We start from the raw sequence: 16,145 nt of genomic DNA, 5'->3' as shown, positions 1-16,145 counted from the left end.
CCAAGGAGGCATCAGTGGATGCTAAAGAGTGACCACATGGTGGCCAAGATCAGAAGTCCCCAGTGCCTCAGCACTGCCAAGGAATGGAATGAGGAAAGGAACAAACTAAGCTGTGTCATCAAATTTTTTCAACGTTATTTCTCCGATACATCTGAATAGATAGACTAAGATTCACGCTCTCCACATTATGGATGGAGGCCTCATATTAAAATATTTTTCCTCTGCATCTCCCTACTGACCACTATTTTCTTTTTTTTTTTTTTTTTTTTTTTTCCACACACACACACTGTATTTTATTTTTACAAGAGATAGATAGACTGACACCAAGCATTGTACATGGATGACCACAACAAAAGCAACAATGATTGCAATTACCTATTTTCTTTTTATTTATTTATTTATTTATTTATTTTTGGCTGTGTTGGGTCTTCGTTTCTGTGCGAGGGCTTTCTCCAGTTGCGGCAAGTGGGGGCCATTCTTCATCGCGGTGCGCGGGCCTCTCACTATCGCGGCCTCTGTTGTTGCGGAGCACAGGCTCCAGACGCGCAGGCTCAGTAGCTGTGGTTCACGGGCCCAGTTGCTCCGCGGCATGTGGGATCTTCCCAGACCAGGGCTCGAACCCGTGTCCCCTGCATTGGCAGGCAGACTCTCCACCACTGCGCCACCAGGGAAGCCCCACTATTTTCTTTAATAGTTTTTAATCCCATTCACTCCTGCATAATCTCCCGACACAGCCGATTACCGGAAAGAGTATTTTTCAAAAGAGGATGAGTAAACCTGGAGAATTTGTCGTTCTGGTTAGTATTGCTGTTTAGCAAACAACAACAATTGTTTCTTAATTTGGGCAGAGCATGGCAGGCTTGGCTTGTCTCTGCTCCACAAAACGTCAGTAGGTACTGCTTAAAGGTGACCCATATCCAGGGACTGAAATCTTCAGAACACGGGCTCGGTCACGTGACTTGGGGGTGTGGCTAGATGTCACCGCTCAACTGGGGGGTCAGCTGGAACACTTATAAAGAGCCTCGCCATACGGCTGCTTGGCTTCCTTACAGCACGGTGGCTGGGTTCAAACAATAAGCATCCCAAGAGGCGGGAAGTAAAAGCTACCGGTTTAAGTCCTGGGTCCTGAAATCAGCACAGCATGCCGTCCACTGTGCTCTATCAGTCAAGTGATGAGGGCGGCCAGAGTCAAGGAGAGGGGACGTGGACCTCAGCCCTCAACGCCAGGAGTGTCAAAGAATATGGGGCCATGTTTTAAAGCTGCTACACTTCTTTAAAAAGCAGATCGTTAGATTTTACCCTACACCCACTGAATCAGTATTTCTGAGGCTTGAGGCTGGGAATCTAGTTTTAATAGACACCTCAAACGTTTCTGAAGCAGATAAATATACACTTTATATATCATCTTGGAACTTCCTATTTTAACATAAAAGTTCCACCTCCCCTATGTTTCTTTAGCCAGGAGTATTTCATGGTATCCACAACCTCATTGCTTCGTGTGATGGGAAGGGACATGCTAAGCGGTCTATTCTAAACTTGAATTCCTCCCACACTGCAAGAAGAGCCTGGCACAAGAAGGTGGAAGGGATTGAGTAAGGGCAGGGCTGGTAACACTAAAGTCTTCATGGATCTGCGGCCAGTTTGCAGCTGCACAGATGACAGGAAACTTCAGCTGATGTTTATCCTGCAGCATCCCTCGTTTTTTAGGAGATGTGCTTCCTTTCCATATAAATGTTAAGGAGAGAGAAATTATTTCAGCAGGGGTGTGTATTAGTCGGGTTTCTCTGAGAAGCAGACCCCAAGATGCGGACTGAATGCACGGTTTATTTGAGAGGTTCAGGGTTAGATGAGACAGAACAAGTAAGGCAGCCAATAGGAGCTCAGAATGAAGCCAGCTACCTCGGGGGCAACCAGAGCCTAATCCAACGAGAGGCTCTGGGAAAAGGCATCAATACACACACACACCTGAGTTATCCTGCCAAGGGGCAGGGGAGCTGGGATATTTGTATTCCCACCCTCGAGTAATTTGTAAGAATGCCCCTAGGGAGTCATTAATTCCTAGGCATTTCAATAGGCAAAGCAGGTTCTAGCAGCCCAGAGTAGGTATTGGCCGCTGTACATGGAAATGGTAAGGGACCCAAGAAGGTATGAGGAGAACATACCCACAACGTGTCAGAAGATCTTACATCCGTGCACAGGCTTAATCAAAACAAGTCGGAGTAAGGATTTTGACATTGGAGAAGTTCCAACTGGTTCTGTTGGAAATTATAATTATTATTATTCTCTGTTCTATTGTTTTAGATTATACCTGGAAACTACTTATTATTCTTGGAGATAAAGAATCTGCCTAACTGGGAAACCTGCACTATTTCATCCTGAAGAAAGTAACATTCTTATCAAAGAAAGAATTAACTTTTGAAGTACTTTTGACATTGTTTCCAGATGTGTGCTTTCCAGATATACACTGGCCAGATCTGGAGGAGCCCAGGCAATGGTACAGAGCAGATGCCTGAAAGCTTTAGGGATGTCTTTGATTCCATGAAGACCCTGGCTTTGCAGACTACTTTGATGTCATCTTTCCCAGTTTACTGTGGTGTATTTTACTTTACAAGCAGGGGGAACGTCTGAGTTATTTCAGCTGGCTTCACTCTTTTAGGTAGTGTTTGGATTGTTGTTTGGCAGGGCTATGCTGGAAATTGCCAGTGATAACATACGTGCTGTCTTTGTACTTCCTAGTACTCTTTCACGTTGCTCCGCCTCATGTCTGAGCCAGCCCCAGTGTTGCCCAGAAGACCGTTCAGATGTTAGTCTCCACATTCATTCTCTTTAGAAGGCGAGGAAATTGCAAGGCAAGAATGAGTATAATTATTCACTCAGGAGGGGCCTTGAGAGGAGATCCCAATTATTTTGGTTATGTTCCTTTGATTTGTAAATCTCTCTGCACATCATTTTCTTCCCCCCACAGGAAGCAATCTTCTTCCCAGGCCATTTCTACTGAGTAGAAACCCAAACTGCAAAACAGATAGAAGAAAACATAAGACATTATCTATGACATCGAAGGAGGGAACGCTTTATTAAGACGTAAAAATCACTCCTCTTTTGCTTTAGAAGCAAATTCAGACTCTAACCTGATCTCCAAAGGCTGACAGGCTGACATGCTGAGCTGACCTCTGATGTCATCTGTCCCCACTCCCTGTCTCCTCCCAGGGGCCTTGGTTCTGTCCCCCAGTGCAACAAGCCCACTTTGGGGCCTTCATCCTGCCTGGCATGCTGTGACCTGTGCCTGGGTGGCTTGTGTTCATCATTTAGGCCTTGGCTTTAATGTCACCTCCTCAGAGAAGCCTTCCCTGACTGCACCATCTTATGCACCTCAACTTTTACCTTGCCTGAGACTTAACCATGACCCAAAATTATCTGACTTTTTGTTTGTTTGTTTACTGTATGTTTTCCCCACTAAAGAGTTTCATTAGAGCAGGCTTCTGACCTCCATTAAGCACTGTATTCCCAATATGTGGAACACAGTCAGTCCTCAATAAATTCTTGTTGGATAGATGAATAAATAAAGGAGATGCTTGTTGGCGGAACAGAGGGTTTGATAAGCTTAGAGCAGGACTGAAAGAAGCAAGAGAGGAAGGAACTAAGGAAAAGAGTTCCCAAGGGTAGTAAGAATAGAAAAAGAGGCAGGGGCTTCCCCCTGGGCTGGGCAGGCTCCTTAACTACTCACCCCATCGCCTTACCCGTCATTGTGGCTTCAAGCTCAGCAGAACATTTTAAAGGCAAAGATACGAGGGGTAGGAATCAGCCACTATCATTCCCTCCAGCCCATCCCTGAGCTGAGCTCCCAGCCTGCTCATTCCTGCAAGGAGCCTGGAGGACACAGCCAGCCAACCAGTGGCCTCAGTATCCTGCCTGCAGCACGGCAGCTTGCCCAAGCCCATGGGAGGACCAGGGTCTTGGCCACAGTGCTGGCCTTGTCGCCTCTGCCTCCTTCTCCTGCTGGCCCCATTTATTCCTGGCTCCTGTATCTCCCTAAGGAGCCTGAATCCAGGATTTAAAAGACTTGGGAAGGGCAAAGTTTATTTCTAACAATGAGCTGTGGGGTGACCTTCATCATAGCCAGAGCCTATATGTATGAGGGCTAACTAGCTGAGTTAATCTCTTCAAATACAAGATTCCATTTAAGCTCACAACCCGTCTGTGAGGTAGCTATTGTTATTATCCCCATTTCTCAGGTGAACAAACTGAAGCTTAGAGAATTAAACACTTTCCAGCAACACAAAGCTCAGCAAATGATAAAAATGACATATAAACCTAGGTGTAAATACGTTAAAATGTCATGTCCCCAAAATGAGTGAAAGTATACTTTAAACTTTCTTCCTGATTTTGGTACCTTTCCCTCAGTTTAACTGAGTAGTCGGTTCCTTCTTCCATTATTGGTATGGGAGATAAATATCTAAATATATTCGTGTATTTTTCTCTAGTGCCACCAGGAATTCCAAAGAAATGTGGCAATCTTTGCACATCTGTTTAATTTTTTACACGAGGTAAAAAATTGTAGGGGTTATTTTTTGATTGTTTGCTTTTTGGGAACTCCCTCCTTGCTTGCCCTAGGCCGCGGAAAGCTTCGCATCCTTTAAATCAGACAAGTGTCTTCTACCTGCCCCTCACTTTCTGTGCGGTGCTGCCCCCTAGTGGCGAAAGTAATTGCAGCTTCGGCTCAAGCAGTAACAGCCGTCTTAGGGGCTCAGAAGCTCTCTTAAGGTGCCCGGAGACATACGAACGTAGGGTCAATCCTACACTCAATGGGTTCTTCAAAATAATTTGCCTGCCTGTATTAAATGGCACATGGGCAAGCACATGCTGTCCCTGCCCAGTAACTCAGGATGGGGGTATGGGTTCAGAAAGACGGAAAGACACTTCCGAAGGAATCATGCTTCACTTCATCAGCTTCGGGTATGGAAGCATTTCTCAGTCTTCCTCCCCCCATTGATCAGAAACTAGGAAAAAGCTGTAAAGTGCACAGAGAAGACAGCGGTGGCAATTAACCTGTGCTCTACAAGCAGGGCCTTCCTTCTACATGTCCCAGAGGGAATGCAAATCAGACGGCACTGTTGTTTTCACAATGAAATATAAATGTGGAATGCAGCCCACTTCTTAGGAATTCTGGCATTTTCATCTGACTCTGAGGGAAGGAGTGGGGCCTTTGCAGGAAGAATGGAGAGGCTGGTAATAATTCTCTAAAAAGCCTCATGTTAGAAGGAAGTACAGGTGAAAGATGTGAGTATATTCAAGATATTGTGTTTGTCTGTTGTGGGCCCTTTCGGAGTTTGTGTATCAGAAAAACAAAAACTCTGGAAGTTGTGTGTACATAAGTTTACGAGATTGACCAGGATGACTGAATTAACCCGTGATTCAGTTAGGCAGGTTTAACTGATTATTTTCTTCCCCGAAACACACCAGTCATTTCGACGATTCATAGAGCAGCAAAACCAGCCCCATGAGTTAGGCCTGACCACAAAGTCTAGTCTAAGTTAGCAAGAATTCAGACTTGGACTCAGTTCAAGGTTGCTTTCACTTAGGTTTTATTACTAAAGCAGCAAAAACAGTGTAAACATTATAGATGACATCAAGGACACAAATGCATAGATTCACTGGTGCCTCCCATTTTCATCCCCGTGGTACAATCCAAAGGTCAGTGGTCAGTGCAGCCCATGTGGGGTGATGGGCCTCCCAGGACAATGGGACCACACGCAGATCTGCCAGGGAGACCTACATATCAGCTAGACATCCTGAGCTTGAAGAGGAATACAGCATCAGGCGGAGAACTTGGGGTTATTCTCTTGGAGAGGCTGGAAATGCATTCAGTATAAAGTGCACTTATGTGAAGAACAGTATGGATGGATGGCAGATTGTCCAAGGAGTACAAGTGGTAAAATACATTTTCCCTACTAAAGGATCCCTGAATCTATAGACAGATATACAACATTCTCTGCAGGTCAGAGTGGTCATGTGACCCAGCCAAAGAGAGGTAGAAGTCCCTGGTGAGGGCAGCCTTCCCCATGTAAAAAGACAAGGCCTCGTTAGTAGGACAGGAGAACATTCAAATTTCTTTCACCCCTTTGCTCACACCTGGAACACAAACAGGAGGCTAGGGGGTGCAGCAGCTATCTTGTGACCATGAGGCAACAAGCATGGAAATGATGGATTATGTGTTAAAGATGTTGGAATGGGTCACTGATGGTACTGCTGAGCCACCACACCTGCCTTGGACTGGCTTCCTTTCCCTGCATTTCTTTGTGTGTCAAAAGAATCCTAATATTTAAGTCCCTTGTTCTGTCCTGTCGGTCCCAGCCTATTAATGGTAATGCTCTGGGCTAGGAAGGCCTGAGGCACTTGCACTGGGCCCTGTCCCTCCTAGCAAGGGCCACAGACATTTCCAAGCCCACACCTGGGCTCAGGGTTGTGTCTAGGCCCACACTTGCCGTGCTTATTATGATCACAGGAGACACTTCAGTAAAAAAAAAAAAAAAAAAAAAATTCAGGGAACTTTAAGGAACAAGATTTATTACTCAGAGATCCTGGAAAGTATACTGCACACCCGAGGGCCACACAGCGAGATCACGAGGAGAGAGTCAGAGACAGAGACAGAGAGAGAGGGAGACAGAGAGAAGGGACCTGGGCTCTGCTTTGGTTAGGGTCTGAGGGTGAGGTGTCTGGGGTTTTGCAGGGTCACTCATTATGGGCTAATATGAAGCATGAGGGGGAATCAGGGCTCAGGAGAGTAGAGGGAGAATCACACATAGGGTCTGTTATCCAGGCGGCACAGGGAACTTCAGGGGTGTGGGTGGCCTAGTTCCTTGCCTGGTTGTTCTGCTAGGGTCATACAGCTGGGGATATGCTTCATCAAAGTAGATGTCTTTTGAAATGGATGCCTCCACAATCACAAGCTTAATGGCAGGCACTTACACTCACCCATTCTCATTGAGTTTTCTGTTGGTTATAGCTGAGTAATACATTCCTAACAGATTATCTCAGTCTGCTCAGGCTACCAAAACAAAATACTGTAGACTTGATGGCTTAAACAAAAGAAATTTATTTCTCACAGTTCTGGAAGCTGGAAGTCCAAGATCAAGGTGCCAAGGATTCCGTGTCTGATAAGAGCCCTCTCCTGGCTTGCAGATGGCCACCTTCTTGCTGTGTCCTCACATGGCTTTTCCTCAGTGCTTGCTAGTGCAGAGAGAATGAGATTTCTCTCTCTTTCTCTTTTTGTAAGGTCACTAATCCCATTATAAGGGGCCCATCCTCATGATACAATCTAGACCTTATCACCTCCCAAAGGTCCCACATCCAAATATGATCAACATATGAATTTTGAGGGAAATGTAAACATTCAGACCATAACACAGATATATTTACAAATAAACATGTAAGTTATAGAAGCTTATCAATATTCCTTTAGTTGCCCTGTGTTTTTACCTGGGATATACAAAGCTGTCCTATAAGTCATAGTATAGAGCAACTCCACTGGCAAGGCTATTCTTGGGGGCAAGAATCAAAGGTTAGCATTTGATCCATTTGAAAATTGGGCATAATTTAGCTTGCTAGGCTATGCCCACTTAAGAGACAGAAAACAGTTTGATAACAAGTATCCATTTAATTATTTGGGTCATAAAATTTCACTTTGTTTTTTGGATTCAGATTGTGAATAACCAAAAAATAATTTATATGTGGCTATCAACTTTAGAGAGGCGTATCAGTTAAAAAAAATACACATAGACATATAGACACTTTTTTCTTTAATTTCATTTTATTTATTTTTTTATACAGCAGGTTCTTATTTGTTATCTATTTTATACATATATACATAGTGTATATATGTCAATCCCAATCATATGGACAATTTTGATCTTTGTTTCAGTTCCCAGCCTGTTTCCAGCACCTCTCTTTTTTTATTGACAGAAACTCCTCCAACATATCATGAGGAGGAATAACCCAGGCTGTGAATAGTTGTAAAATCATCAACATACATTAGACCACTAGGAAATGAGCTATAACCGTGAATTCATAAAAATTTGTAAAGAAATAGATTGGAATAGTACACTTGAGAAAGAAATTTTACAGTAAAATACAAGATGTCTTTGTGTTCATTCAGCAAAAAAGTATCTGGGTATCATTGCAAGAGAACTATTAACATCATGCGTAAATGTGTGCCTAATAGTGACTCACAACTGTAATTTTAGATCATAATTATGCCATGCATTTTTATGTGTTTTCGTGTTTTCTGTTGAGTACTTCTATTAAAGAATCAAAGCAAAAAGAAAAGAAAAAAAAAGCAGCAGTGAGAATATTTTAAAACATTTCATTGGACTCCTGAATTTTTTTCATTCCTAACAGTTACAGAGAGCCCTAAAGATAGAATACGTTTTAAAATTTCACTTTCACATCCATAAATCAGTCAGCATGATATAAGAATCCTCTAGGTTTGTAACTATGGCTTTATATCCCACAAGAGGTTGGGTTTTTCCTTGCTCAGTAAGCTAACACCTTCCTGAAATACCAGCTGGGGTCCTGGCAGGGCTTTGAACACGGTGTCAGGTAATGAAGTGGCAAATATGTCTAGTTTCAGTGTTAGAAATTATGTCCAGGCAGAGAGGTTTGGGTTTTTGTTTTGCATTTTCTTATTCTTTTTAAAAAGATAAAAGATCAATTTTAATCATAATATATTTGGGAAGTGGTTAGATCAAAATGTACCACATAGGTTCTGTAAATGCCACACCCTACGGTCTGTAAACAGTGCTGAGCTTCGGACAATACTTGAGCCATTGGGGATTACAGTCAGAGTTAAGTGACCCCAGAAGCCATGTCCTGCCCTCTGGGGACTCCTAGACCTCTCTTTTGTCCCAGCTTCTTCTCCGAGACACTACAGAGATTATCCAGATTTTCTGTTGATGTCTGAAGTCTATCCTTGGAGTCTAGATCAAACTAGGTTTTCTATGACCACTCTAGAAATACTTAGAGCTCTATGTTGAAAGGAAATAAAACTTCAGTAATGCTTTGGACAAGTAAACAAGCCTGCCCTGAGTAGATGTCATAGGTGATTAAAAACGCCTGGTCCTATTTCTTTCCCCAAGTTTTTTCTCTTCCCTTCCACACATGTCCCCAAGGGGCCAGAGATATTAATACAGACTCAAGAAAGACCTCTCTTCTAGGACTTAGGGACAGAGTAGTGGTTCATTTTTATTATCCATACTGTAGCCTCTTCCTTATAAGGAGTTTAAGTCTGTCCAAATAGAAATTAATAATCTGAAGTTACAAAACAAAATGGAAGGAAGGAAGAAAGGAAGGAAGGAAGGGAAGGAGGGGAGGGAGGGAGGGGCAAGAAACAGAGGGGAGGGGAGGAGAGGGCATAGCAGAATATCCAGCTACAAATGACCTGTTGCATTTCACAATAGAAGATTTGAATTTTGCTGATTTATTTCTTGGTAAGACATATTTTTACATCCCATGACTTACATCGTGTCATGAATCTTTGAGTCTCTACTTGTATCTAAGAAAGCTTTGGCATCAATCCCCCTGAGTTTTCTTCTATCATCATAGCTCTCATTCTAAGCAGTATCTTTGAGGCAAAGGGGCTACTGGAGCTATTACATAACTCAGAAGCTTGAAGACTGGAAGTACTTCCTGGCATTTGCTTTGAAAAGTTCATCACTTTAAACCCTTGAAATTGTGACCTCCTTCACTTTATATCTTGCCTGATTTTTCTCTGAGATGTCAACTATATCTAATAGTAAAATGTCATGTAATGTCCTCTAACTTTCTAGAAAACATGTGAAAATAGCATGGCTTGCAAAATAATACTCTAATCTGGTGAAATGGACCTCTACAACTATGTATTCCATGGTTATAATTGAAACTTCATTTCAAATAATAAATATATTTTAGAATATTTATCCTGTCTCTAACAGAATTTGTTATACAACTTGAAAATAAGAGCAAGTGTATGAAGTCCATTTTGTTGTATGTATGTTTATTTAATAAAATATTTTTACAAGAAATATATGAAATAAGTTGTAGCTATCTGAGTTCACTTCTGTTAAAAATATTTATCTTTGACAATTCAAATCTTTCCCAATTAAATGAGAATCTTTGGGATTCATAGAACCCTGGTATATAGTTTAAGTAGATTTTCTACAAGTATGGCGATGATGACCACTCTTTGGAAGTACTGAGATTACAATTTTTATTCTGTGCTTATGAAATACATTGTACTTAAAACTCTAGAGAGTCAAATCTATAATTTATTCTTTTTAACATCTTAATTGGAGTATAATTGCTTTACAATGGTGTGTTAGTTTCTGCTTTATAACAAAGTGAATCAGTTATACATATACATACATCCCCATATCTCTTCCCTCTTGCCTCTCCCTCCCTCCCACCCTCCCTATCCCACCCCTCTAGGTGGTCACAAAGCCCCGAGCTGATTTCCCTGTGCTATGCGGCTGCTTCCCACTAGCTATCTATTTTACGTTTGGTAGTGTATATATGTCCATGCCACTCTCTTACTTTGTCACAGCTTACCCTTCCCCATTCCTGTGTCCTCAAGTCCATTCTCTAGTAGGTCTGCATCTTTATTCCCATCTTGCGCCTAGGTTCTTCATGACCATTTTTTTGTTTGTTTTTTAGATCCATATATATGTGTTAGCATACTGTATTTGTTTTTCTCTTTCTGACTTACTTCACTCTGTATGACAGACTCTAGGTCCATCCACCTCATTACAAATAACTCAATTTCGTTTCTTTTATGGCTGAGTAATATTCCATTGTATATATGCGCCACATCTTCTTTACCCATTCATCTGTTGATGCACACTTAGCTTGTTTCCACGTCCTGGCTATTGTAAATAGAGCTGCAATGAACATTGTGGGACATGACTCTTTTTGAATTATGGTTTTTTCAGGGTATATGCCCAGTAATGGGATTGCTGGGTCGTATGGTAGTTCTATTTTTAGTTTTTTAAGGAACCTCCATACTGTTCTCCATAGTGGCTGTATCAATTTACATTCCCACCAACAGTGCAAGAGGGTTCCCTTTTCTCCACACCCTCTCCAGCATTTATTGTTTGTAGATTTTTTGATGATGGCCATTCTGACCAGTGTGAGGTGATACCTCATTGTAGTTTTGATTTGCATTTCTCTAATGATTAATGATGTTGAGCATTCTTTCCTGTGTTTGTTGGCAATCTGTATATCTTCTTTGGAGAAATGTCTACTTAGGTCTTCTGCCCATTTTTGGATTGGGTTGTTTGTTTTTTTGATATTGAGTTGCATGAGTTGCTTGTAAATTTTGGATATTAATCTTCTGTCAGTTGCTTCATTTGCAAATATTTTCTCCCATTCTGAGGATTGTCTTTTTGTTGGAGGCAAGAATATATAGTGGAGAAAAGACAGCCTCTTCAATAAGTGGTGCTGGGAAAACTGGACAGCCACATGTAAAAGAATGAAATTAGAACACTCCCTAACACCATACACAAAGATAAACTCAAAATGGATTAAAGACCTAAATGTAAGGCCAGACGCTATCAAACTCTTAGAGGAAAACATAGGCAGAACACTCTATGACATAAATCACAGCAAGTTCCTTTTTGACCCACCTCCTAGAGAAATGGAAATAAAAACAAAAATAAACAAATGGGACCTAATGAAACTTAAAAGCTTTTGCACAGCAAAGGAAACCATAATTTATTCTTATAACTGGTACCACCTGCAAAGTGGAAGCACCACAGCCCCACCCATGGCTCCTTCCTGGGTTTCACCACTAACAAGGATCCTGGGAATTAAGGAATCTTGATTTGCAGCATACAAACGTGTGATTTAATCACAATTAGGAAAGGAACTTTTACCCATTTGTAAAAGTCAGAAATGGTTATAGGGTTTTCCAAGGACAATTTCCTCAAGGTTATGTGTTCATGAGTCCCAAAGTATTGATTCAGGCATCAATCCCGTATCTTATTTCCTCTCCTCTCTTACCTGTGTGTGATGTGTGTGCAGTTGTGCCTGCATGTCTGGATATATACAAATTATTTCATATGCAGTCAGGAGAAAGTTGTTGAAATCAGCATTAAACACTTGTGTTGAAGCAATCATTAACCAGTAAGTGTAGAACCATACAAGGTTAAGCTGTGCATGGACTAACCAGTATTTCTCAAAGTGTGTCCCATCTCCTCAGACCTATTAAATGAGAATCTCTGCCATTGAAGCCTGGGAATCTGTACTAAAATAAGCTCCACAAGTGATTCTTATTCTATTCTAAAATTTAAAGAATGTCTAGGCTTGATCATTTAGTCATTAATATGTTCATTCAACAAACATTTACTGAGTTCCTACAAAATACTGGGGGATGCAAATGAACAAAACAATCACAGACCCTGTCTACATGAAACCTGGAATCCAGCATTTCCTGAACTGTGTCTCACAGGTCCCCAGTGTCCTACAAGAACTTAATAATGGTTGCAAAATGTTGAGCAAACTTTTCTGCTGAACAGGACACAAAGTCAGGAACAATCCTTATTCTAAAGGATAAAGAGAATTGTAAGCAATTGGAGACCAGATTCTTACTATGTCTAGGCTTAGTAAGTGACAGCTGAACTAGTAAGTGGCAGCTGAACTACCTCCAATAACTGCCATCGTCACCAAAGCCCAAACCCATTTTCCATGCATGAAGAATAGGGAGGGAGGAGGGGAAGAAGAGAAGGCATAGGTTCAAGGGCATGAAGTGCCAAAGCTCTCCCCATAGAACTATAGCTCTTCCCTCTCCTCTCTCTGAAAAGAAGGGTTGCTTCCTCACCCCAAAAACCAAGTAAAGAGGGCGCTGGTTGAGACTCCTTTAGAAATTGGCAGATCCTTCTGGAAGGAGGGATAGACATCTAAGTCCCTGGTCAAATGTCCACGTATGCGATGGACTTGCTAGTCTACTATCTGTGGCTGTCTGAGCTAGGTTGCAGAGAGAGAGGAGCCAGGGTGGAGAGAAGGGGCAGTGGAACAACCTGCACTCCCATGAAGATCACTGGACTGGAGCCAGTGCTCCACCTGGGAGGGCAGCCAGTTGATGAGGGGTCCCCAGAAGCAAGAGGCTGTAGGGTCTACCACGCAGGTGGTAACTGAGAAATGTTGGAAGAGATCAATCCAGGAGCTCATCAGTGCATTATGCTGTGAAGATCCACATCTCAGAGGAAGTAAACAAGGGCCCTATGAGAGAAGTAGCATTTGAATATCTGTCTTGCCAAGTCACACATAGGGTTTCACAGTTCAGCAGGTCACCCAAAAGTGACACACAATAGTGTATTAAATTACATTTCCATTTACACATACACAGAAAGAACATTTGCTCTTTGTAACCTTTAATATTTCTTTCCTATCCCAACACAGACAAAATAGAACCCAGAAGTTAGAGAAAAGAGGTGAAAGGGTAAACCAAGCCCCCTCCCTATTTTGAATGCCTGTGCTGAGGGAAGAGAATGGTGTATAGTACCACACTGGAAAGGAGACTGAAGTTTTTAACTGGACTGGATTGGACTAGACTGACTAGAAAGCTATGGGATCTGACCGTATCAATTCGGCACAAGGTATGTAGTTGAAGAAGGTAACTAAAAAAAAAATTATTTCATGTTTATACCACACTGTTATAGACCGAATGTTTGTGTCCCCCCAAAATCCCTATGTTGAAACCTAATCTCCAATGCAATGAGATATAGAGATGGAGCCTTTGGGAGGTGATTAGGTCATGAGGAAGGATCCCTAATGAAGGGGATTAGTGCCCTAATAAAAGACACTGTAGAGAGCTCCCTTGCCGCTTCTTCTATGTGAGGACACAGCAAGAAGACAGTTATCTATGAACCAGGAAACGGGCTCTCATCAGACACCTAATCTGCAGGCACCTTGATCTTGGACTTCCCGGCCTCCAAACTGTGAGAAATAGATTTCTGTGTTTAAGCCTCCCAGTCTACCATATTTTTGCTATAGCAGCCCAAACAGACTAAGATACACACCCCAAATTCAGACCATTTAATAAACCACATAGATGGATATTCTGAGAAAAACAAACAATGAAAAAGTGTTCTTTGGTAAAATAAGATTGGAAAACGATGTAAAATGTAATCCCCACCATCCCCCCGTTAAAGTAGCCACTGCTGCTACCACCACCATGCTGAAATTGACAATCAGTATATTAAAGACTCTGTGAAGTTCTGGCAGGAAAGACTATTTGATTGTATTCATCCCAGCATTTCTCTATCTTGTTTATCAATAGAGAAAGTGGGAGCTGTTACATCTTATGGGATTCTGATGTTCTGTGAAGGACAGCTTGGGAAGTAAATGCTGGAATAAACACAGTTTGTGCTGTGTAGTATAGGATGCAGTGCTATGAGGTGACAGATCAAAGAGATCACCTGATCACTTTTTCATATTTTATTATATGACATCATGGTTAATAAAAGTAACTTTGGACACATTATCATTCATAAAGATAATAATAACTAATCTTTACTGGAAGCTAAATACCTTCTGGAGATTTTCCATGCATTATCATATTTAATCTTCCCAAGAAACCTGAGGCAGGTACTATTCATATCCCCAGGTTATAGTTGAGAAAATGGAGGCCAAGTTTACACAGCTAGGAGAAGGCCTTAACCCAGGTCTGTCAGATCCAAGCCCTTCTCTGGACCACTGGGATACATTGTTCTATATCCCTATTTTTCTCTGCACTCTTATGGGAAATTATCCAGACTGTGATTCTAATATTACTCACCACCACATTGAGCAATCAGTCATAGCAGTGAACTTCGTGGCAATTAAATGATCCTTACGTTTCCAACCAGCGTATTCAGGCTCAACAACAATGTAAGGGTCTGCGTAATAAGTGTAGTAGAGATTTGCAATTGATATGAACTACAAGAGAAAGGCCAAAGGGAGGCCGAGCAGCTGTACACTTCGGAAATGTTAAGGTTCCTCTGGGTGGCATGTTATACGAGTCTCTGTGTGTGCTTGAGGGGGTGGGATGGGTACAGGGATAATATTTATCTTCAATATACACTGAGTATGAGAAAATTGGTTGCAGATGGCTCACAGCTGTGAGGAATACCTTTGTTTCATTTGAAACTTGTTATAAATCTGTTCCTTAAACTACCTGCTCCAATGACTTTTAATTTAGAGGATGTGGGGTAAGTCCCTGGATCTGACCCCCATATATCATCATAAAAGTGGTGGGGTGGCTTGGCCTGTAAACCCCTGGGAGAGGCCTTAGATTTATCGAAGGACTAGGTTACCACCTGTGCTTTGGGGAGTTTAAGTAAAGGCTTTTATTGATTATCAACATTGTAAAGAAGAAATCAATTTTTACCAAGAGGGAGACTGAGGGAGAAAAATCCCCTTTGGCTAATAAATTTTTAAAAAGAAGTTATGTCAAAATTATTCTTTTTTTTTCTCTGAGAGCATTTTGGAAAGTGGAACTATTATTCCATAAGTTAAAGAAGTGTGGACAGAAATGGAAAAGATACAGTTTTTGTGGGTAAGCAGTTTAACTGGTTTCTCTCTAGAAGGGCAGGTAAGATTGAATCAATATCTAGCGGTACATTTTTAGGGGGTCGGGGTGGGGTGATGGGGGGGGAGATAAGTTGATGATAATCAAATGAGTTCTTTGGTTTCATAAAGTCCAAATTAATGGATCTCATGTTTGGAAAGTAAAACTTTTTTTTTCAGCTATGTTTTTGTATCCTACAGCAAATTGTCATTAAATCTTATAAAGTGACCAAAAAAAGTGTCTTAAATGTTGGCAGTTGCTATAATTTCTATATTAAGTTTTTAATTTCAAGGGTCCTTTTACACTAACTCTTTGAAAATCAAAAGCTTTGAATTTAACATTTTCTTCTGACTCCTTGAAAGTTTTGAGAAGACTTTTAGTGAATAGGGGTGTACCCTCTACAGCGGCCTCCCATTCTCCCCATCATAGCCAGCAGATCAGTCTTCTCAGAGAACTGCTCACGAAGTCAGTAGGCAATGGACCTCCCCTAGAGGTGCATCAAAATAGAGATCTAGATCTTAAAAAACCCTATGAACCACTTACAAGTTTTTCTGTCACACACAAGCCATCC

This window comes from Balaenoptera acutorostrata, chromosome 5, assembly GCF_949987535.1.
Source record: "Balaenoptera acutorostrata chromosome 5, mBalAcu1.1, whole genome shotgun sequence".
Lineage (NCBI taxonomy): Eukaryota > Metazoa > Chordata > Mammalia > Artiodactyla > Balaenopteridae > Balaenoptera > Balaenoptera acutorostrata.
Note: the sequence above shows the minus strand (reverse complement) of the source record.